The sequence below is a fragment of the Nomascus leucogenys genome, chromosome X (genome assembly GCF_006542625.1).
Source record: "Nomascus leucogenys isolate Asia chromosome X, Asia_NLE_v1, whole genome shotgun sequence".
Lineage (NCBI taxonomy): Eukaryota > Metazoa > Chordata > Mammalia > Primates > Hylobatidae > Nomascus > Nomascus leucogenys.
In genome coordinates this window covers 41,654,375-41,677,959 of record NC_044406.1, presented here as the reverse complement: position 1 = coordinate 41,677,959, position 23,585 = coordinate 41,654,375, and the positions used below count along the sequence as shown (strand labels likewise).

General features: G+C 38.6%; 1 protein-coding gene and 1 non-coding gene across 3 annotated transcripts in view; one reads left to right on the top strand and one right to left on the bottom strand.

The window, feature by feature from the left end:
• Positions 1–23,585, top strand: part of CLCN5 (chloride voltage-gated channel 5) — a 160,808-nt gene that overhangs the window by 23,334 nt on the left and 113,889 nt on the right. The gene's annotated exons all lie outside the window — the stretch shown is intronic.
• On the bottom strand, positions 841–946 carry LOC115833398. Its single transcript, XR_004028835.1, has one exon. It is a non-coding gene; the product is annotated as a U6 spliceosomal RNA (small nuclear RNA).

Sequence of the window (23,585 nt, the reverse complement as noted above, 5' to 3'; positions counted from 1 at the left end):
CAGTTTTTGCCCATTCAGTATGATATTGGCTGTGGGTTTCTCATAAATAGCTCTTATTATTTTGAGATATGTCCCATGAATACCTAATTTATTGAGAGTTTTTAGCATGAAGGGCTGTTGAATTTTGTCAAAGGCCTTGTCTGTATCTATTGAGATAATCATGTGGTTTTTGTCTTTGGTTTTGTTTATATGCTGGATTACGTTTATTGATTTGCCTATGTTGAACCAGCCTTGCATCCCAGGGATGAAGCCAGCTTGATTGTGGTGGATAAGCTTTTTGATGTGCTGCTGGATTCGGTTTGCCAGTATTTTACTGAGGAGTTTTGCATCGATGTTCATCAGAGATATTGGTCTAAAATACACCCACTTTTATATCATATTGCAAGGCAGTCAAAATATTTATCATGTGATATGTTATCACCCTCTTCTGAACTCCTGCTTCTGTTATTACCTTTAACTAGTTGCTAGATAAATTGTAATGCCAGCTTTATAACATCTTTTCTGCCATTGTCTTAAACTGTTATTTAACTTCTTTATTATGGTTTAACTTACTTATATGTTTATCTTAGCTCCCCAGTAGAGTGGAAGATACTTTAGGGATAGGAACATAGTTTATACATGCCTCTGTTCCTCCTAATTCCTTAAGTAGAGTCACCCAGGAAGTATTTATTGATCTGATTTAACCAGTTCATGTGGCATAATAAGACTTTTTGTTTTATACATTATACCCTGTTAATATGATCTCAAACAGTATTGGGTTTTGGATAATTATTTCTTACTATGAACTCATAATGAGCCCAGAACCCACTTTTCCCTCCAAGTTTCTATCTGTCTGTCCCTTTCTCTTCTAATTTTTTCAAAAATGTGCATGTCATCCCTGTGCAGGGACCATGCTAATCTTCTCTGTATCATTCTAATTTTAGTATATGTGCGCTGAAATAAGCGCCCTTTCGATTTTTTTTTTTAAGATGCAGTCTTGCTCTGTCACCAGGCTGGAGTGCAGTTGCATGATCTAAGCTCACTGCAACCTCCGACTCCCTGGTTCAAGTGATTCTCCTGCCTCTCCAGTAGCTGCGTTTATGGCGCGTGCCACCACGCCCAGCTAATTTTTTTTTTTTTTGTATTTTTAGTAGAGACGAGGTTTCGCCATGTTGGCCAGGATGATCTTGATCTCCTGACCTCATGATCCGCCTGCCTTGGCCTCCCAAGGTGCTGGGATTACAGGCATGAGCCACCGTGCCCGGCCATCCTTTCAATTTTTTTTTTTTTGAGACAGAGTCTTTCTCTGTCTCCCAGGCTGGAGTGCAGTGGCACGATCTCCACTTAGGCAACCTCTGCCTCCTGGGTTCAAGCAATTCTCCTGCCTCAGCCTCCTGAGTAGCTGGGACTACAGGCACATGCTGCCATGCCTGGCTAATTTTTTTGTATTTTAGTAGAGACGGGGTTTCACTGTGTTGCCCAGGCTGGTCTTGAACTCCTGAGCTTGGGTCAATCCGCCCACCTCGGCCTCCCAAAGTGCTAGGACTACAGGCATGAGCCACTGCGCCCAGCCTAGTTTTTTAAACAAGAACCTTTCTTTGCCTTTACTTAAATATTAATGTAATTAAATTTTTATTTATTGTTCCTTTTGTTAGTTTTAGCTTTATTATCACATATATTTCATAAATATCTTTATCCAAGTAATTAATAAAACATTGTTTGCTATATTTGTTTTCTGTTGCTGCATAATGAATTACCACAAACTTAATTGCTCAGAACAACAACCATTTATTATCTTGCAGTTTCCATGGGTCAGGAGATGGTCATGGCTCAACTTGGTCCTCTGCTCATGGTCTCATAGGCTGCAATCAAGGTGTTGGCAGAGTCGGTGGTCTCATCTCAGGCTCAGAGTTCTCTTCCAAGCTCATGTGATTGTTGGCAGAATTTAGTTCTTTGTGGTTGTGGGATTGAGGCCCTCAGATCCTAGGGGCTGCCTGCAATTCCCTGTCACATGGTCTTTCCATAGGCAGTTCATATAACAGCACCTTGCTTTTTCAAGGCCAGTGAGGGATAAAGTCTCAGTTTGTCTCTCACAATGGCAAGAAGGAATCAATAATATACACATATATACCTAGTCATGGGAGTGGCTTCTCATTACCCTTGCCATATTCTATTGGTTAGAACCTACTCACATGTCCCACCCATACTCAGGGAAAGGGGATTAAACAAGGACATGAATACCAGGAGGTGGGCATCATTGGGGGTCACCTTATGGTCTGTCTGCTATATTTGGCATAGCTCTGAATCAAGCTAATTGAAGACTTTCTTTTTTTTATTTTTATTTTTTGAGATGGAGTTTCACTCTTGTTACCCAGGCTGGAGTGCAATGGCATGATCTCGGCTCACCACAACCTCCGCTTCCTGGGTTCAAGCGATTCTCCTGCCTCAGCCTCCCGAGTAGCTGGGATTATAGTCATGCGCCACCATGCCTGGCTAATTTTGTATTTTTAGTAGAGATGGGGTTTCTCCATGTTGGTCATACTGGTCTTGAACTCCCCATCTCAGGTGATCTGCCCGTCTTGGCCTCCCAAAGTGCTGGGATTAGAGGCATGAGCCACTGAGCCTGGCCGAGACTTTTTAACTTACTGTTATCCATCAACAAACACTCACTGGGTAAGGCTGCTCTAACATCTGTGACTCTAACTTTACTGTCATCCACCAAATGTTTTTTCATCTACTTACAAAGATAAAATGAGAGATGATATTCAGTAGTTTGCCTGAAGTCATTCATTGTGTGGGGCCTTCCACTGAGACAGATTGCTGGAGTGGGAGCAAAGTTGAGATGATTTGAATTTGGGTGCCTATCAGATATCCACATAGAGATGTTCATTTCCCCACAGCCTGGGGTATAGAGAGGGTCTGGGCTCGAGTAGAGATTTGGGGATCCTTCATGTATAGATGATATATGAAGCCTAGGATATGAGTATACTTTGAGAGGGAAAAGGTGCCAAGGGTAGAATTCTGGGGGAAATCTAGGTACTCAGTTTGAGGGATTTCCCTCACCTTCTTACATAACAACCCAAACAAAAAGGAAACAAGTTAGCCAGCCTCAGAGGAAAAGCTGTATTATTTTGTCTACTTCTGCTTCAGTCCCTTCTCTGTTTATTGCAGATACTACTTATTCAATTGTACCTCTTTTCTTCTGGTTTCTTCTTCTTTTCCTTTCCTCTGGACCCATTCGCTATCATCCATAAACATGTTCTGGTCTTCCTTTGCTGTATCTTCTAGCTACCAATACCTATCTAGTCAGCCACTTAATCTTTCTGGGCCTCAATTTCCTCAGAGATTGAGGGACGTGATGTAGGGAGGAGGTTATGATTTTTAAGAAGCCTCTTTCTGACCTAAATTCTGTTCTGCCATCTTATTTCTCTACCTTTTCCCGTTTTGGGTTGTGTTGACTGTTCAGTTCCTTTTTGAAACTTCCCTCCCTTGGCCACAGAGTTGTACTCCTCTAGTTCCCTTTCTGCCTGCCTCTGTCACTGCTTCTCCATTACTTTTGTTTCCTCCTGCCTCCTAATTATGTCCATATTCAGGGGTATAAAGTTCTTTGCCTTTTCTCTCTTTATACTCACTGCCTCAGAGATTTCATCTACACTTCTGGCTTTACCTTTTTTTTTTTTTTTGGTTTTTAATTATAGAAGTAACACACAATTACATGTTCCTATTAAAAAATAATATAGATGCATCTAGAGTAAAAAGTGAAAATGCCCCTTCAACCTCATCCTCAGATGTAACCACCATTATTGGATTGGTGTTCTTTCTCCAGGTGTCGAGTCCCAAATCTATAAAGGTAGCTCTAAACTCTAGATAGCTGCAATCAGGATACCCTTACTTGGATGCTCCACTATCAGCATATAAAATCAGCTAGCTGAATGACTTTGGGCATATGGTTGATGTCTTTTTTTTTTAATTCTGTGTTTCTTTCATGTCTTATATTTATTTCTTTTTGTGTCTCCATAGCATTAAACAGTAGATATTCCTTACATGTTTGGTTGATTCTGTTATTTTGCAGCTGATAACCTCTCATTAGTACTCCCTCCCAATTTGCTTATATGCGTAGACCCAAGGAAATAGAATAACCCTCTGTCAGTACTTTAGATGAAAAAGTGGGTGGCTGAGTATAGGGCTTAATCATTGGGAACCAGAACACATGAGCAGTTCAGTGGGTAACAGTAACTATGGGGGCTTAAGGAGAATGGGGTGGTAGATGGGTAGTACATTGAAAACTTTGGTCAGTAAATTAAAGCCAGGGTGCTAACATTAAATATATCATGGGTTGTAAAATATAAATATCTTAATCTAAAATATTAGCTACCAAAATCACTGTTCATATGAAAACATTGTTTTGGCTCTGAAAAAGATACTTGGATAATCTCTGCAGTGTAATGGGTCATTTTGCAAAAGTATATTCTACTGTATGTGTATTAAATGCAAATTAATTGGAAAGATTGCCAATGAGAGTGTATCGTTGCATGTTGTATTAATGAGGCTGTGTCGCATAAGCAGTTACACACTGAAAGTTGCCAGTCTCTGTAAAAGCTTAATTCCAAAGAAATTTAGGATAATCATGGACAGGATCCATAGTAGTGGTTCTCAACTAGGGGCAATTTTACTCCCTGGGGACATTTAGCAATATCTGGAGACATTTTTCTTTGTCACAATTGTGGGGAGGCGTTACTGGCATCTAGTGGGAACAGGCCAGGTAAGCTGATAAACATCCTACAATGCACAGGCCAACTCCCTACCATGAAGAATTATCTGACCCAAGATATCAGTAATGCTGAAGTTGAGGAACCTTGATGAAGGGAATTTTGGGTAGGGCAGGAGATCCATGGCAGTGACCATTGATGCCCCTTTGTATTAATGCTGATGTCCTGTAATTCTTAACCTTGCTACCTAGTTGAAAGCTAGAGGATATGACAATTGTTTGGCTTTTAATAACAGCATACATATCAGATAGATGGACCATTTATTTTCTTGTCTAGGTGTTCTGGTTATTTGACTATTAAAGTGAATTATCCCCAGACTTTTTCAATGCTGATTTTTTTTCAAGGGGAACTTACCGCCAGAACATTTAAAGAGCGACAGACAAAAATGTTGAGACTTGATAAAATTTTATGTTGAGTTATTGCATATTAATACTTAGTCCTAAATACTGTATGTGAATGTATCTTAAACTGCGATATAGCTCAGGGGTGTAAATGGGTTGCCTTAGGTAATGTAGTGATTTATTCATAGACCGAAGGCCGGAAATCAGATTCCTTGATTCCCAGACCATTATTACTTCGATTTGGCTATGGCTTCTATATAACATCTTTTCTGCTTTGAGTCTCCTGAAGAGCACAATCAAGTATGTCAAAGATTGAATGATCTTAGGTGCTGGATGTTTCGCACATTTTTACAAGAATATTCAATATTACCAGTCATCTTAAAAAAGCAACAAAATAACCCAAAATAATGCTGAGTAAAACACAAGAAGTTATGTTACTTTTTCACTTAGTAACATGGATGAAATATTACAGCAAATGGGGACAGAGCTTAAAGGAAGTGGTAGGGTGAAAGGACCATTATTAGTATAACACAGCTGGATGGCATTTCTCTAAGCTACCATTTTGAAGAATGTTGCTCTTTGGACTGACTCCCAAACTCCATCTGGCTAGCACTTTGGAATTTTAAATGGGTAAAAAATATGATTTTCCATTGCTCCCAGCTGCCCTGCATGGTTTAATAGACAACTATGTAAAAGACAGGGAGTAGAACCAGCATTTGATTTGCTTTATGAAATTGGGAAATACACTTGGTTTTTTAAGCTCAAGTTTTTTCATAAGTAGATGATATGGTGGAGGATTATGGTAGTTAATATTTATTGAATCCTTACAATTTATCAGGTACTAAGCCCTTCCACATATTATATTATTAAACCTCAATATAGTTCTATAAGGTAAATACCATTATTACCCCCCTTTTAAAGTTGAGGAACTGAGGCAAAGAGAAACTAAGTAACTAGCTTTCACAGCTAATAAGTAGTTCCTGGTATGAATTGAGATATACTGTAAGTGTAAAATACACACCAGATTTCAAAGACAGCATGATAAAAAAATGTAAAATGTCTCAACAGTGTTCTGTATTGATTACATGTTAAAATGATAGTATTTTGCTTTTTTTTAATTCTTAGTTTTTGTGGGTACATAGTAAGTGTATATATTTATGGGGTACATGAAATATTTTGATACAGGCATATAATGCATAGTAATCACATCATGGAGAATGGGGTATCTGTCCCTTCAAGCATTTATCCTTTGTGTTACAAACAATCCAATTATACTCTTTTAGTTCTTTAAAAATGTATAGTTAAATTATTATTGACTATAGTCACCCTGCTGTGGTATCAAATAGTAGGCCTTATTCATTCTAGCTATTTTTGGTACCCATTAACCATCCCTACCTTTCCCATAGTCCCCCACTACCCTTCCCATTCTCTGGTAACCACCCTTTTACTCTCTATGTCCATTGAAGTAATATTTTGGATATATTAGGTCAAATAAATTAGAGCGGTAAAGTTAATTTGACCCATTTCTTTGCGCTTTTCTTAAGGTGGCATCCAGAAAATTTCAAATTACATATGTGGCTCACATTTTTATATTTCTGTTAGACAGCACTGTTCTAGAGAGTTTCATCTAGCTCCTGGAGGTGGGTGATATCTCATCCTTATATCATGTACATGAGACTAAAGGCTGAGGAAGCCAAAAAATTAAATACATCGGATTAAAGTTTGCTGTTGTAGCCATTAAGTCTCTAAGGTGACATTAGGCCTATTCGCTAATGTTTGCATTATTAAGGGGTAAGGAACAAGGAAGCTTTTAAACTTAGGCACATTCTAGAGTTTTAGTCCCATACACATCTATTGAATAACTGTGTAAGGCATTGTGTTGATACTATGGCTCATATAAAAATCAGTGACTTAGACTTTGCTATCAAGGAGCTTATAATGTGGTAAAAGAACATGTACACATGCAACTGTACATAAAATCATATATAATGGAGTGGTAGAAACAAAGGACTTAGAATCTTAAGAGTACAAGAGGTTATTTGCAGCTAGCATGAGGGTGGAAGGTTTAGGAAGGAGGTGACATTTGAACTGGTTGGAGAAAGATGGATAGGATTTCAGTAGAGGTCCCCTCTATACTCAAAGGAACATGCAGAACTAGGTGACAGGTCACTGAGCTGACATGCTTTTCTCTTTACCAAATGGAAACTCTGTGTGGCACAAAATGGAGAGAGGTCAGATACCTTGACATGTGGGTTTTTTAAGGGCCCATTTATGTTGCTATGCCTTCCTCATCAGACCCCTGTCTTGCATATACATAGAAATTTCCAATCATAGAATACACTGCTTATCTAAGTCTTTTGGTTTCTGACATCCTGGATCAGCCAGGCAGCAAGTGATGAAACACATAGCTCATGCCTGTGCATATGTTTCTAGTTATGCATAGATGAATGGGCAGGCAGATACATTGTTTTTAAACTGTAGTTAAAATGGCCCCATCTTGAAATTTAGATTTAACTTGAATTTCTCTTGTCGAATCTCTTGGGCAAATAATTGTAGCTCCTACCATGGGGAAGAATAAAGAAAGGGGCAGAAAGAGGCTGGGAATGTTACTCTAACAGAAGTATCTCTACCTTGAAGTGGGAAAAGTGGGAAAAAAATACTCTCCTCACTCCACCAATACTACTATGTTCAAGTCTGGCCTTTACTTCCAGCTACCAATTGTTTATCAAATGGATTGGTTTGGTTTTGTATGGAGGTCATTTAGCATTACAAAAAAAAAAGGGGGGAAATAAAAGACTATTATTTTCAAGATAAAACCTGGAAAGAAAAGAACCTATACCCTTAAGTAGGAAGGACTCTCCAGTCTATATTTGCAGACGGGCTGACTTTGTCTTCCAGGTGGGTTTTTTTTTTTTTTCAGTTGTTTGTTTTACGCTAATAGAGTTTTGCCCCATTAACATAGAATATGATTCAGTGACTCCTTCCTGCTCTCCAGAGGACACCCGTACAGTTAATTGGCTTTTCCTTTTATAGAATTCTAAAATGTTAAAGCTACAAATGGATACTCTTATAGAATGTTACAGTAGCTGAATCCCTTAGTTAAAAATGGTAATGTAGCTCTTCTCCTTAAAAAATTAAAAATAAATGTAATATGTTATTGTAATATGTATTTAACCAGTTTTAAAAATTAGAAAATATAAATAAGAAACAAAAAATTTTAACATCCCAGATTTAAAAAGAGAGAGAACCATTGTTAACACCCATGCATATAGACTTCTAGATGTGTGTGTGTAACTTTTTTTTGTTTTTTGAGACGGAGTTTCACTCTTGCCCAGGCTGGAGTGCAATGGCACGATCTAGGCTCACCGCAACCTCCGCCTCCTGGGTTCAAGCGATTCTCCTGCCTCAGCCTCTTGAGTAGCTGGGATTACAGGCATGCACCACCACGCCCAGCTAATTTCGTGTTTGTAGTAGAGACAGGGTTTCTCCATGTTGGTCAGGCTGGTCTTGAACTCCCAGATCACAGGTGATCAGCCTGCCTCGGCCTCCCAAAGTGCTGGGATTACAGGCGTGAGCCACCGTGCCCGGCCGTGTGTTTGTAACTTTAATAAAAAATGGATCACATCATTTTGTAAAGTATCTTTTTCATCTTTACATTGTAAATATGTTTCTGTATTGACACCTCTTCATCTGCAATAACTTTTTTGTGTTTTTGTTTTGTTTTGTTTGAGACAAGGTCTCACTCTGTCGCCCAAGCTGGAGTGTAGTGGCGCGATCACAACTCATTGCAGTATTGACTACCTGGGCTCAGGCCATCCTCTTACCTCAGACTCCCAAATAGCTGAGACCATAGGTGCAGGCCACCATGGCCAGCTAATTTTTTAATTATTTGTAGATATGGTTTCTCACTATGTTGCCCAGGCTGGTCTTGAACTCCTGAGCTTAAGCCATCTTCCTGCCTCGGCCTCTCAAAGCATTGGGGTTATAGGTGTGAGCCACCGCACCCAGCCTACAATAACACTTGACTACTCCATTTTATTGATGTACCACGAGTTATTTAATTAATCCACTGTTATTGGATATTTAAGTTGTTTCCAGTGTTCCCTATCATTACATGTGCTACAGTGAATGTCCTCATACTTAAATCTTTCTGTATATACTTAATGTTTCTTTAGTATAAATTCTAAAAAGTAGAATTGGGTACGTAGGAGGGTAAAGATTGATCAATGTATATTATCCCCAGTAGTCAACTGAACTCTTGCCAATCCTGTGTTTTCTCGTTCAGAAAATGCTTGTCAATTTGGTAAGTCAAAAAGGGCTTTTTGTTGTAGTGTATTCCTTTAATTATGACGATGTTGGACTTTCTTCATATGCTTATATTATTGACAGTTCTTTATTGGGCACTTTTAAATTTATTTATAAGTTATTTTTAAGGATAGTGACTCTCATAATGTTGCACAGGTTTCTTCTCAGTTTTGATATTTGCTTTGTAATAGATTTATTTTTAATGTCCATGAGTTTTCCACTTTTATACAGTCAAATGTATCAGTCTTTTCCTCTATGGTTTGTACTTTACACATATCTCACCACAGAGCGAGGAATTCTAAGGGCCAAGGAGATGTGCCTACCCATAACTCCTGCCTGTTTCTTCTAGACCAAGCTTGTGCAACCCGCGGCCTGTGGGCCACATGCAGCCCAGTACAGCTTTGAATGTGGCCCAACACAAATTCATAAACTTTCTTGAAACATTATGAGATTTTAAGATTTTTTTTTTTTTGGTCATCAGCTATCGCTAGTGTATTTTATGTCTGTCCCAAGATAATTGTTTTTCCAGTGTGGCCCAGGGAAGCCAAAAGATTGGACACCCCTGTTCTAGACCATACTCTAGGTACTTGGAAGCTGAGGAATCTCTGTTCAATGTGCTTCCAGGGCTTGTGAGGGCCTCTGCCCTGGATCTGTCCTCTCAAGGAGACACTGTGCCATATGTGTGAGCTCTTCTAGGTCTAAGGGGTCTAAGGAGGTGCTTGTTTGGTGGGAGAAGTGTATGGATGGAGCTTGGCTGTATGGACTGAGTGGTCTACACACAGGCGGCCAAGGCTCCTAGCTGTGTAGGAAGGAGTGGGGTAGTGGAGAGAAGGAAGGAGAATTAAGAGCCTATACTTGTATTCTTGCCCCTGGCCTTGTAAATTTAGGGATGGACCTACTTCTCATAGTAATAGTTATAATTTTAGTTACAGTTAAAGATTGAATCTTTGTGGCATTTCCTTTGGGATAAGATGAGATCAAAAAACTAACTTTTACCCCAAATAATTGTAGCTCCCCAATTTTGTAGATGGGGAAACTGAGCCTTAGGCTGTAATTGGTCCAGAGTCACTGGGCTGGTTAGTGGCAGAGCTGTTTCTTATGACTGATAGGCTAGTGCTCATTTTTTTTTAGACAGATAGACCTGGGTTTAACTCTGGGATCTGTTACTAACTTGCCTTTCATGTGTTATGCAGGACAGGTCACTTAACCGCTCAGAGTCTCTAATTAAGTAAATAAGAGAATCCTACCCACCATCCATCCCTGTGCCACCACCATTCCGCCCAACTAGCTGCATTTTCCAGGTTATGCCCCTTGTAGGCAGTGTCAACCTCAGCCTCTTGCCTCGTCTTGTGGACTGACTGTTGCCTCTGTTTCTAAAACAGTCAAAGCTCTATGGCCCTTAGTTGAAACCTGTACCCTTTAAGCTCCAACCAGAACCCTGAGGATAGGAATACACATATCTGTAGACACCCAACAAAGTATTTGTGTTTTACAGAGTTGGCGTGTTTTTTTTTTTTTTTTTTTTTTTTTACAGCTTCTGATTGTCCCCCATGAGTACCCCAGGAGGTGCCGTAAGCATAGCCACTGTTAAAAGTCTCAGATAATTTGACTGCTTTTGAATACTCCTTGTTTGTTAGGACTTTCGTTTGCTTTCCACTGTTCAATTTATTTTTCAGACATTCATCTAGATTTGACTCAGTATCTTACATTCTGTCTTTACTTTTAATGACGTACTTACTGTGTACTCCAAAGACATTTCAACCTAACAACTATTAAACTGACTTTCAACATGGCAGGTTTCTTTCTTTTTTTAATATTTAATGAAGGAAAACCCTACTGCTCTATTTCCCCAGAGGTAGAAATCTCAATTTATGTTGTTTGAGCTGGGAGAACTTGTTAATTAAAACTGTCAAACTGTAGTGAATTTTGCTATTTTAATATATGTTTCATCAGTTGATGGGGGGAGGGGTTGGAATAGTAAGTAGTACACAGATACTTTTGTGATTTGGTTATGATGAGACTGATCTTCTAATGGATCTTCAAATTGACAAATTCTGGGAAAGCCAAAAACCAATCCCAATCTGTATAGAACAGTACCACTATTCCAAAGGTCTGTCTTAATTCTTTGAGCCTGATTCTCTTGCCTTCACTCTGCTTTAGGACCAATCTGCTTTAGGACATTAGAGCTAATATTAGCCTTAGACTGGAGCCATGCCACTTCCAGAAGGGTTTTGAATCCAAACAGGCCTAATCTTCCAAGATTCTTAAAATCCTATTGTCTTACCTTTGATCTAGTCCAGCCTCTGACTAAGGCTGGCATGCCACTCACCCTGCAGTGGCCTTAGCAGGTGATTGTTCCAGCTACCCCACAAGCAGTGACTCTGGAGTGGGTCTGCCTGGATTTGAATTCCAGCTCTGACACTGGACTAGCTGTGGTTATAGCCACATTTTACTCCTCTGTGCCTTAGTTTTCTCATCTGTAAGATGGGGATAATAGTATCTGCCTCACAGGAGTGTTGGGATCATTAAATCAGCTAATAAATGTATAGTACTAATGCCTACTAGCCTATTGTTGTTGTTTTTGCTGTTGTTATTCCGTTGTCATGGAGATTGAAATGCTTGAAAATCCTTCCTTATATTGAGCTGAAACCTGTCTCTGTTATCTCTAACCAATGTGGCTGCACAGAGGAAAGTATAACCCTTTCCCCACTTGCTAGCCTTTCAGATACGGGACAGGTAAGGACACATGTATGAAAGCACGTTGTAAGCTGTAAAGTGATATGTTACCTACAACAAGGTATTTAATATTATCATTATATTTTAGCCTACATTATAATTATTATCTAACTTGTCCTTTCTATCTGCCACATCTTATCTTTTAAAAACTGCATACTTTGTATTCCTTCTAGTGTTCTTTATATGACACGATTTCTACATATTTAACCATCTTAGTTGCCTTATTCAGGATATACTCAGGTTCATTCATGTTTCCATTAAAATTTGGCCCTCAGGAATTGACTTGGTCCTATATAGGCAATTGAGCTAGTACGGAGTACAACAATAATATAATATTTACCTCTCCCCTTTCTTAAAAAATACATATCTTGTGGCCAGGCGTGGTGGCTCATGCCTGTAATCCCAGCACTTTGGGAGGCCGAGGCGGGTGGATCACTTGAGGTCAGGAGTTCGAGACTAGCCTGGCTAACATGGGGAAACCCCATCTCTACTAAAAATACAAAAAATTAGCTGGGCGTGGTGGCATGCACCTGTAATCCCAGCTACTCGGGAGGCTGAGGTATAAGAATTGCTTGAACCCCGGAGGTGGAGGCTGCGGTGAGCCAAGATCGCGCCACTGCACTCCAGCCTGGGCGACAGAGTGAGACTCTGTCTCTATAAAAGAAAAAAAAAGAAAAAAAATACGTACCTTGTTAATGAAGTGGAATATTCTGCCAGTTTGAGGGAATATTACCATTCTGTTGACTGAAGAGCTTTTTAGATGAAGTCCCATTAAACTGTTTTAACCATTTTAAAACTTGCATCCACTTATTTTTTCACTAGATAATTTTTGAGTCTTCTTTGTGCCAGGCACTGTGTTGCATTCTGGGGATACAATGGTGAATTCTACCTTTATTTCCATTACCTTTCAGTTCCTAGCCTCGCTTGTTGGTATTTTTGGATTCTAGTTCTATTTGAAACAGATTGGCTGTGTCTCCATGTTTTATATCATTCATGAATTTTATGATCATGCTTTCACTGTCTTTTCTAACTTGGTGGTATTTCAGTAGTGCCAAGTACAGAGTCCTGAAGCATGCAAGTTGATCTTCTGTGAGGTTGACATTGATCCATTAATTGGTATTCTTTAAAAACTTTTTATTTTAAAAACAATTATTGATTCAGATAATTATGGTTACTGCAAACAAATGTACAGGGAAGTGTCATGTACTCTTCCTCCAGATTCCTCCAGGGATAGCATGTTACAAACTATAGTGCAATATCGAAACCAAGAAACTGACATTGATACAATCCACAGGGCTTATTGACAGAGAGGTGGAGAGGGAGAGAGGAAGGGAATGGGGGGAGGGAGGGAGAGAGAAAGAAATGAGAGAGGCTCCATGCAACTTTATCACATGCAGCTTTGTGGAACCATCCCCACTATGATCAAGAGACTTTACTATCACTACAAGACTTCCTTTTGCTGTCCCCTTATATAGCCACATCCCTTCCTCCTCCTCATTTCTAATCCTTGGCAAACACTAATCTGTTCTCCGTCTCTATAATTATATTATTTCACAAATGTCACATTGTGCAGTATATATGGAATATATAAATGGAATTGTGCAGTATATATCCTTTTGAGATTAGTTTTTTTTTCCACTCAGCATAATTTATTTGAGATTCATCCCAGTTGTTGCATTTAGCAGTAGTTTGTTCCAGTGGCATTCTTGCTGAGTAAGGTGATTTGATCAATCGTAAATCATCCTACTTGTTCAGGACATACCTGTCTCATATGAACATATTCCATAGGGAAAAAATGTCTTCAGTGACTTACTGAAACTCAAAAACACTTCATTCCATTACCTCAGTCTATGATTCTCATGACCTGATCATTATTCATAACCATCTGTTTACTAGTTCATTATAAACTGATTTTTTTCCCATCAAGATTAGCAGTCTTTGTTTTCAGAGCCATTTCAGAAATACCCTAGCTTTTTAGTTTTACAAGTAACAGCCAAATTTTTCTAGTCTGCTATGATTTTTTTCAGAGATTTCCAGCAGTGGCCTCTCAATCAGGAAAGTAGGTTATCTCAATACTATAAGATATACTTTATCTGGGCCCACAGGTCCAAGTTCATTTGAAACTGCTTGCTACTCTCACTATCTCTGCATCAGTTGGGCTGTGATGAACTCTTATTCACATTTGTGCTACTGTTTCCAGTTTGAAAAATTATTCTTAATCATTTAAGATGAAATAGAAATAGGAACTGAGTCATTCTACTTGCTTGCTTGCTTGCTCTCTCTGTCACCTGTTCACATATATCTTCTACTTAGGGTAGATGATCTTACTTTGAAAAATCTGCACCTGCTATAGCTACATTAGTTCCTGTAGCCTAAAAGCATGTTTTCTGTGTAGCTTATGTTGTGTTCTTTAGTCACTTCTCCTTTTTTTTTCCTTCAAGATCATGGGGGATTGATAATATTTTGAGACCTATCCTCCCAAATATTTTATTCCTCTTACACATTAGTCCACTTAAGGGTCACTGTGGTCTCTTGTAGAAATTCTCATTGTCAGTATCTGGGGAATACCTTCATTCCCTATTGTTTTTGCTTGTTTGTTTGTGGTTATTACCCAACAATACTTGAAATGACATGGCCATATTTCCTAAAGTTTCTTTCACTTCTACTTTTACCAATCAGTTCTTCTTTCTTGGTCAAACTTAGTTACAAAGTTTGTAGTTCCTCTCATTGCTTTCTCGGCATCCTAAAGGATGGAATTTTCCTTTTATAAGTGCAACACAGACCTTCCCCTTTCATAAGCATGTTATTTCCTGGCTGACATTCCCTTCTCAGATCTCCTGTGCCCTCCCAGAACTCTTGTTCCTTGGTCAAGCATGTCCATATATTCGCAGCCATTTTTTTTCCAGAACTCTTTCCCTTGATGACACTGTTTTCTCCACAGCCATCTTAAATGGAGCCTGCTCATTTGCCGATAATTCCTCAATCTTAAGCTAGCTTCTGGTGCCGGAATGTTGTTCAACAACTTTCCTTTTCCCTTATTCTTTGACGTGCATGCTATCAGTTATTATGCCTATTCTTTTCATTGGCACAGACCTATCTTTAAGTTACTTGCTCTCATTCTATGAGGCCTCTGGAATCTAGCTTAGTCTTCTATGCTCCTCTGACTCCTTGCATCATCCCAGACCATGCCAGTAGCCTCCCTGATGCATCATCAGATGTCCCAGCATGATATTTCCTTGACCTACGATAATATGACCTCCATTTTCACTCTGCTTCAGCAACCTCTTCATATGGGGGGCACACTTATTAATCATGTCACCATCTGGAACTGTTCTACTTCTGATACTTAAACTCTGAAATTCAGTTTTTTGACTAAAACCTCCAGCCTTTCACATCTCCTGTTCCCTGACTCTCACAGATCCTCTTTGACATCACCAACACTTCTAATTCCTTCCTGTTTCTCCCAGGAAGTCTTCCAGCCTTCTCCTGCTTCTATGTTTTTTCCCACCCAGCAAGCATTTCCCACCCCCACTTGACCCTGCCAACCATTTGATATTAATTCCCACAGTATCCTCAACTCCCTCATGTCCCTCTTGTTCCACTGCACCTGCCCTGCCAATCTACAAACCTAGATGGACTTCAGCATCTGTTTTTTTCTGTTCTGTTCCCAGGCTGCTGAGTAAGTACTGGGGAAAATTGTCTCACCATGCTGATTATATCCATGACCAAACTGTGATTTCTAACCACAGCTGGATCCTCAACGGCTGTTCACTAATCCTCTTTTACACATTCCTGGTTAGTTTATTTTCCGATTTCCCACAGCAACTGTTCCATTTTCTTACCACACCCCTCAGGCCTCCTAACTTCGTCCTCTCTATCCCTAGCTTCCCCTCAGCAGGTAATCTATATAACTAGATTACCTGCTGAGGGGAGCTGGAGAAAAGAGAGAGCCCATTGGTCACAAACTTTCTCTTTCCCATCCAAACATTTATTTCCATGGGTACTTTCATCTTCATTCTTTTAATATCATCTTTTCCAAGGCTAACCTCATTTTCCTTTTTACCTATCCCCGATGCATCTTTTAAGATATTCTGTTCCATTAATCATCTCCCTTCTCTCTCTTGTATCTTCAGTGTTTTTCTTAAAGAGCTTTTTATTCTGCCTGCAGACATATCCAAGAATCCGCCTTTCATTTCCTCCCCCAAAATCTTCTTTTTAATCGTACTATCCCCATAGGCTAATGGGATATCTTTTTCTCATGCTTTATTTCAAAGTATGTTAAAAGAGCAATCTGTACTTCCTTATCTTTCAGTCTTCAGCTCATGAAATCTGGCTTCTGTATCCTTCCCTCTACTAAAAACTGACCTCTCACAGGTCAGCATGACTTCCAAATTCAGATTAGGTGGGATTACAAGACAGAGGAGGGAAGACGTGTGTGTCCACGCACACCAGGTTGCCCATGCCTGTTTAGATGAGAAAAGAAGTATGAAGCAGGAGGAACAGAGTTCGATACTACATCTTTCTTCTATTCCAGGGTAGTTCATAGTGTGATCCAGTAACACATTACTTCTTTCTCTGCTTTTATTATTGACAAATGTTTTTACCTTCTGGTTTGTTAAATTCCATAAGGAAGTGCTACCTTTTTATTACAGATGATGATGATGATGATGATGATGATGATGATGATAGTGGCCACCTACTGTGTGACATACACTGTGATAGATATTTAAATACATTCTAAACTTTAATCTTCATTAACAGCTTAGTGAAGTAAGTATTCTAATACCCAATTGATCCATGGGCCACTTAAGGTTCAGAGAGGGCAAATGTCTTGACCAAGATCACATGACAAGTAAGAGGCAACACAGAGAGTTGAACCATGGTCAGCCTGGCTTGAAAGCACCTTCCTTAACTATTACACTATTGCCTTCTATAATCGAGTGCCAGATGCCATCTCACCAGCTCTTGATGATCATAACTGTGAGATTATTTTTGCTTTTTGCTGTTTCAAGCATCCTGATAACTTTGTTACCAGTCCTATTAAATCGGTATGTAGACTCCTCTAGCCCTAGGTATGATTTCTGGCTTTTTTTGCCTTGTTTTCTCTTGAGAAGCAGTGAATATCCCTTCCAGTGTGGTTTTTCTTTGTCACAGTTGGTGGTATTTTTTCCTTCTCTTAACATTTCCCTTTCAGTCCGTATTTATCATGTTAGTGAATCTCCAGCGAAATCATTTCTTCCTGCTCTTTGTGAAATTTCCTCCATCTCTAGCCAGAAGTCCATCATTCTGAGATCTTAAGTGATTCTCCAGAAAAACTACATCCTATTATTTGACATCATCTAAGTAGCAAGATATTCATTTCTCATATCTTCTCTCCTAGTGAAAAGTCATGACCTTCAACAGGAAGAAGCAGTGAAAAGCTTTCATGATCTTCAGCAGAAAGAAGCAGTGAAAAGCTTCCATGTGCCCTTTAAGTCTTCAGTTTTCTACCTAAGCTTTCAAAGTCAGTAGAGATACAGTACAGGTCCTTCTTGGTTATATAATTTGTTCCCAGATCTAAACATTTGCATGAATAAAAATAAACTAAAATGCATAACATCCATGTCTATTTTATTGAAAGAGTCAAAAAGGTACGTGACATAAGGATCCAACTGGGACTGATAAATAAAAAGGCAGCTTCTGCTGTTAATGGGGCTGAGACAATTGCAAGGTTAACAGGAAACACTGCTTCTCCCAACATCACGCAGCAGCTGGAAAATGCCATGAAGACACCCTCTTTCAATGGCTACTGCTTTCTTATCAATGATGCTTCAAGACCCACTTGGCTCTTCCCATGTATTACTGGAGATTCCCAATTGCTGAGCTGCAATTGCCCATAACAGCAGCGAATCCCTAATTTATTCCTGCTTCTCCTGTTCCTGCCTCATAAATCATAACCAGTCCAGAACTGATCCCTGCTTTTCTTAGGCCTTCCTCAGAATCCTTCACCAGGAACCCACAAGAAGCTTTTTCCTCCTTCTTGTTGAGCGCATTCCATGAATCCTCTGGAGTGTTGTCCTTATGAAAGAGTGAACAGATCGGACTCTGTCAGACTACAGGCTTGTCCTTGGTGGTCTTTAGTTGATTAGGCTTTAAATGTCATTCTCACCTTGAGCTTCCCTCAAATGAAAATTTGACCTATTTAATTTCAAGCCTGGCCCAGTCCCGTATTTTCTGCCATAGAAAATGAAAGCCCCCACACTCTTCTTGGCTCAGTCCAGGTATAATGCTAATAACAGACTGATCTGGTGCCATCTTAAGCCTAGGGGCCATAGCATGAGCTAACAATCCAGTATTAGAATGATAATAGGGAATTGACATACCTGGGTCAGTCCTATACCTAGTGGTAAAAGGGGTACAGACTTAATGAGCAGCCAGTGACTCCAGAAGGAGCTGAGAAGTGAAAGAAGTGAGAGACATAAATTGGTTTGAAACATATTTTTAAGGAAGTGTTTGAATTGAGATAGGGTAGAGAGGTAAGAACAAGCGACTCTGGGCAGATTAGGATGACTTGTGTAAAAGGATGGGTGCGAGAACGAACAAGTCATGTTGAAACAAGAGCCCTTCCTTTGAGACTGGAGAGGCGAAGAGCAAGAAATTTTACGTTTGTTCTTCTCTCTTTTTTGGGAAGTATGTGGTTTAATGGCCAGGGAGAAGCTGATTAGGATTTCAGAAGATACTATTAAAACAGGTGGCCATCATAGTAATGGAAAACTAGTCTAGAAAAGAGGAGGAACAGATATATCTAACAGTATCCAGGACAGGGTGGTAACCATATATAACTTATAGCATGCTCTGTGCTGAAACACCCCAATCCATATATGTGTACATATGTGTACATAAACCAGGCAGCTTCTTTTGAAGGTACTTTACTTGTTATCTGGAGAGAAGATGTTTTTAAATTCTGCTCACCTTGACCACTCAGAGCAAGAAGATATTTCCTCCTTCTTAATTCTGGCCTTACATTTGGAAAAATGGAATTTGATTTCCATCCTTAGAAGGCCATCTCAGGGCAAACATTACAAATCAGCATTCCCTGCAAAAGAGGGACAACCAGTGAATTCCATGTCAGAGTTATTCTGAAGACCTGTGCTGTTTTCTAGTGAGGCCATTTAGGATATAGTAAGTTTATGTTCTTCCTGTTTGTGGACCAGGTTTAAGTTTGTCTTTTTTTCTTGTTATCACTAAGAAGAGCTAAGGAATGCCTGCATTGCATCATCATTTTGACAGAACCCAAAACTTTAATTCTGCTGCTTTTGAAGTAAACTAGCACCTTTCTTATCTTGGGCAAATTCATTGAAGCTTGTTAACCAGTTAGGTGGTAACTCTACCTCTTTATTCCCTATTTGGATGTGATGCATGTTGCATTTTTAACTCTGACTATATAAATAACAATATTAAGTATGGTACAGTGCTTTGGCCCGGAAGGATGTTTGTCCAGCAACCATTTATTGAGCACCAACAACGTGCCAGAAAATGTCAAACGATGTCGAGAAAAATTGAGCTGCTTTTGTTCAAATCGAAGCAGTAAACTACTTCTAAGATATGTTCTTCAGAAATAATTGTCACAGGAGGAGTAGGTAAGAGATTACTTTTTGTAAAGAAACTTCATGAATTCTATCCAATTGTAAGTAAAGTCACTGCATGTTAGTGAAAAGTGTAGCTTGAAATAGATTTTACAGCTGTAATGAACAAGTAGCAATTTAATTATTTATATTTTACTTAAATAGGATGAACTGTGTGCCAGGCTTTATTCTACGCACCTTACAAATATTAACTCATAAATCCTCACAACCACCTTATGAGGTGGATACTGTTTTCACCCCATTGTATAGATGAAGAAACTGAGTCACACAGAGATTTAGTATCTTGCCCAGGATTATGCGGCTATTAAGCTGTGATGTTAGGATTTGAATGGAGTCTATTTCCACCATCTGTGGGATCTATACTAAGCTGCAAATAGGTTCTTACTGAGTGGCCCATAAAGTTAATTAAGTGGATTTATCATGCCCTCTGAAGTCTTGTTTATGCTATTAATCTGTTTATCAAACTCATTTATCCCTATATAAAGATCTTTTTCTACCCAGCTATAATCAAGATTATGACAAATTCTGAATTCTATTTATTTTTATTTTTTTATATTATTTTAAGCTAATTTTTCAGAGCACTTACTATATACCAGGCACTTGTCTCCAAGGCTCATTCTTTCGGCCATCACACTGTTCAGTTCCACAAGCCCTCTCTTTTCCATTGCTCCTTCAACAGCAGACTCCTACAGACCGCACATGGGATACCTTTATTCTGCCTCAATTTGTTAGTGACCAAGTCTCCAAAGTTCAGGGGAAAACCTTCCTTGCACTATATCAATATGTACAATGACTGAAAATTGTGTCATGTACAACAAAATATATGTACTCTCTAGGGCACCCAGCAGGATTGAAATAAGTCAGTCAACAGTTTTGTATAGCTCATTCCATTTGGAAGGTGAACAGATGGTGTCACTTCAGCTTACTCCTCTTCAGCTTAAAATCAGGAGCATCAGAGTAACAAAGGGGCTGAAGGTAGGTCTGATGATTTGTGAGATTCTGTTCCACCTTGAGAACATGTGATTTTTATCAAATTTTTCAGCTTTATTGAGATATAATGATATACAATATACCAAGCTATCTTTATGTAGGTTGTATTCCATTTATCTCAGCAATATTTCGTAGTTTTCAGTGTACATACAGGTCTTGCATATCTTCTGTGAGATTTATCCCTAAGTATTTCATGGTTTTGATGCTATTTAAAATGGTATTTTTTATTTCAATTTTTGATTGTTGCTAGTATATAGAAATAGAATTCATTTTTTACATTAACCTTATATTTTGCAATGTGCTAAGCACATCAATTTTAGTAATGGTTTTTGCAGGTTTAATATATAGATGAGCATGTCTCCTGCTAATATGAGTTTTAGGTGCTCCTTTCCAATCTGGATGCTTTTATTTCTTTGTCTTGCCTAATTGCACTGGCTAGAACCTCCGATACAATGTTGAAAAGAAGTCGTGAGCACCTTGCCTTGTTCCTGATTTTAGAGGGAAGGCATCCAGTCTTTCATCTTCAAGAATGATATTTGCTGAAGGTTTTTTTTGTAGTTGCCCTTTATCCGCTGGAGGAAGTTCCCTTCAATTCCTAGTTTACTGAGAGGTATTTTAAAATTAGAAACAAATGTTAGATTTTCTCAAAGGGTTTTTCTGTATCTGTTGTGGTGATCATATGGTTTAATAGTCTTTTAATATGGCTAATTACATTGGTTTTCAAATGTTAAATCAACCTTGCCTTCCTGAGATGAACCCCACTGAGTCTTGATTATCAGCTTTATATATTGTTGGATTTGCTAAAATTCTGTTAAAAATGTTTACATGTATGTTTATTAGTGATATTGGACTTCAGTTTTCTTTTCTCAAGACATCTTTGCCTGGTTTTGGTATCAGAGTAATATTGGTCTCATAGAATGGGTGGAGAACAACTCTGTCACTAAAACTAGTATTATTTCTTCCTTCAGTGTTTGGTAGAATTCTAGTGAAGCCATCTGGACTTGGAGTTTTATTTAGGGGAATGTTTTTAACTACAAATTCAATTTTTTAATAGATATAGTATAGTCAAGATATCTACTTCTTTTCTTCAGTCTACTTTGGTAATTTGTGTGTTTCACATAATTTGTCCATTTCATCTATGTTTTAAAATTTGTGATAAAATTCTTCATGGTATTTTCTTACATGTTTAAAATTTGTAGACTCTGTAGAGATGTCCCCTCTCACTCCTGATAGTTATAACTTGTGTTGTCTCTCTTTTTAGTCTGTTCTGTCTAGTTAGGGGTGGATAAGTTTTATGTATCTTCTCAAAGAACTAGCTAAGCATTTCCTTGATCTTTCTCTTATTTTTATGTTTCCTTTTTAAATGTTTTCTATCTCATTGATTTTTATATCTCTGATCTTTAATATTTCTTTTTTCTTACTTTGGGTTTCTTTTGCTTTTCGTCTCTTAAGTTTCTTCAGGTGCAAGCTGAGGCATTGATTTGAAACCTTTCTTTCTTTCTTTTCTTTTTTTTTTTTTGAGACAGAGTCTTGCTCTGTTGCCCAGGTTGGAGTGCAGTGGCATGATCTCAGCTCACTGCAACCTCCGCCTCCCAGGTTCAAGCGATTCTCGTGCTTCAGCCTCCCAAGTAGCTGGGATTACAGGCGCATGCCACCACATCCAACTAATTTTTGTACTTTTAGTAGAGACGGGGTTTTGCCATGTTGGCCAGGCTGGTCTCGAACTCCTGACTACAGGTGATCCACCTGCCTCAGCCTCCCAAAGTGCTAGGATTATAGGCGTGAGCCCCTGCACTTGGCCTGAGACCTTTCTTCTTTTCAATAATGGTGTAAATTTCCCTTCAAGTCCTGCTTAAGCAGCATCCCTATTTTTGATATGGTATGTTTTCATTTTCTTTCAATGCAAAATAGTTTCTAATTTTCCTTTTGATTACTTCTTTGATTCGTGGGTTATTAAGAAGCATGTTAATAGTTTCCAAATATTTAGTGGCTTTTGCAGCTATCTTTCTGTTACTGATTCATTTAATTTCATTGTCACCTGAGAATAGACTATGTATAGTTTGGGTTCTTTTAAATTCGTTCAGACTTGTTTTATGGCCCAGAATATGGTATATCTTAGTAAACTGTTCTGTGTGCACTTGAAAGTAATGTGGCTTCTGCTGTTGTTGGGTGGTGTGTTCTAGAAATGTCAGTAGGGTCAAGTTGTTTGCCAGTATTTTTTAAAGTCTTCTATATCCTGATTTTCTTCTATCAATTATTGGTGTTGAAATCTGTCTGTGATTATGGATTTATCTATTTCTGCTTGTAGTTCTGTTTTTGCTTCATATATTTGAAGCTTGGTTGTTAGGTGCATGCATGTTTAGGATTACTATGTACTTTTGATGAATTGCTCCTTCTAGTATCATGAAATGACCTTTTTTATTCATGGTAACAGTCTTTGGTCTAAAATCTTCTTTCTCTGATGTTATAAAGACATTTCAGCTTTCTTTTGATTGGTGTTAGTGTGCTATGTCCTTTCCTAGCTTTTTACTTTTAACCTATTTATATCATTATATTTAAATCAGGTGTTTTGTAGGCAACATGTGGTTAGTAGGTTCTTGCTTTCTAAATCTAGTCTACAAATTTCGGCCATTAATTTTTTTACACCATTTATACTTCAAAACAGCTTTGTTTAGATATAATTTGCATACCATACAGTTCACCCATTTAAAGTGTACAATTTAATGGTTTTTATTATATTTAGAGTTTTGCAACCATCACCACAATCTAATTTTAAAACATTTCTATCACCTCGAAACACTATACCCATTAGTAGTCAATCCCTACTCCCCCTACCCGCA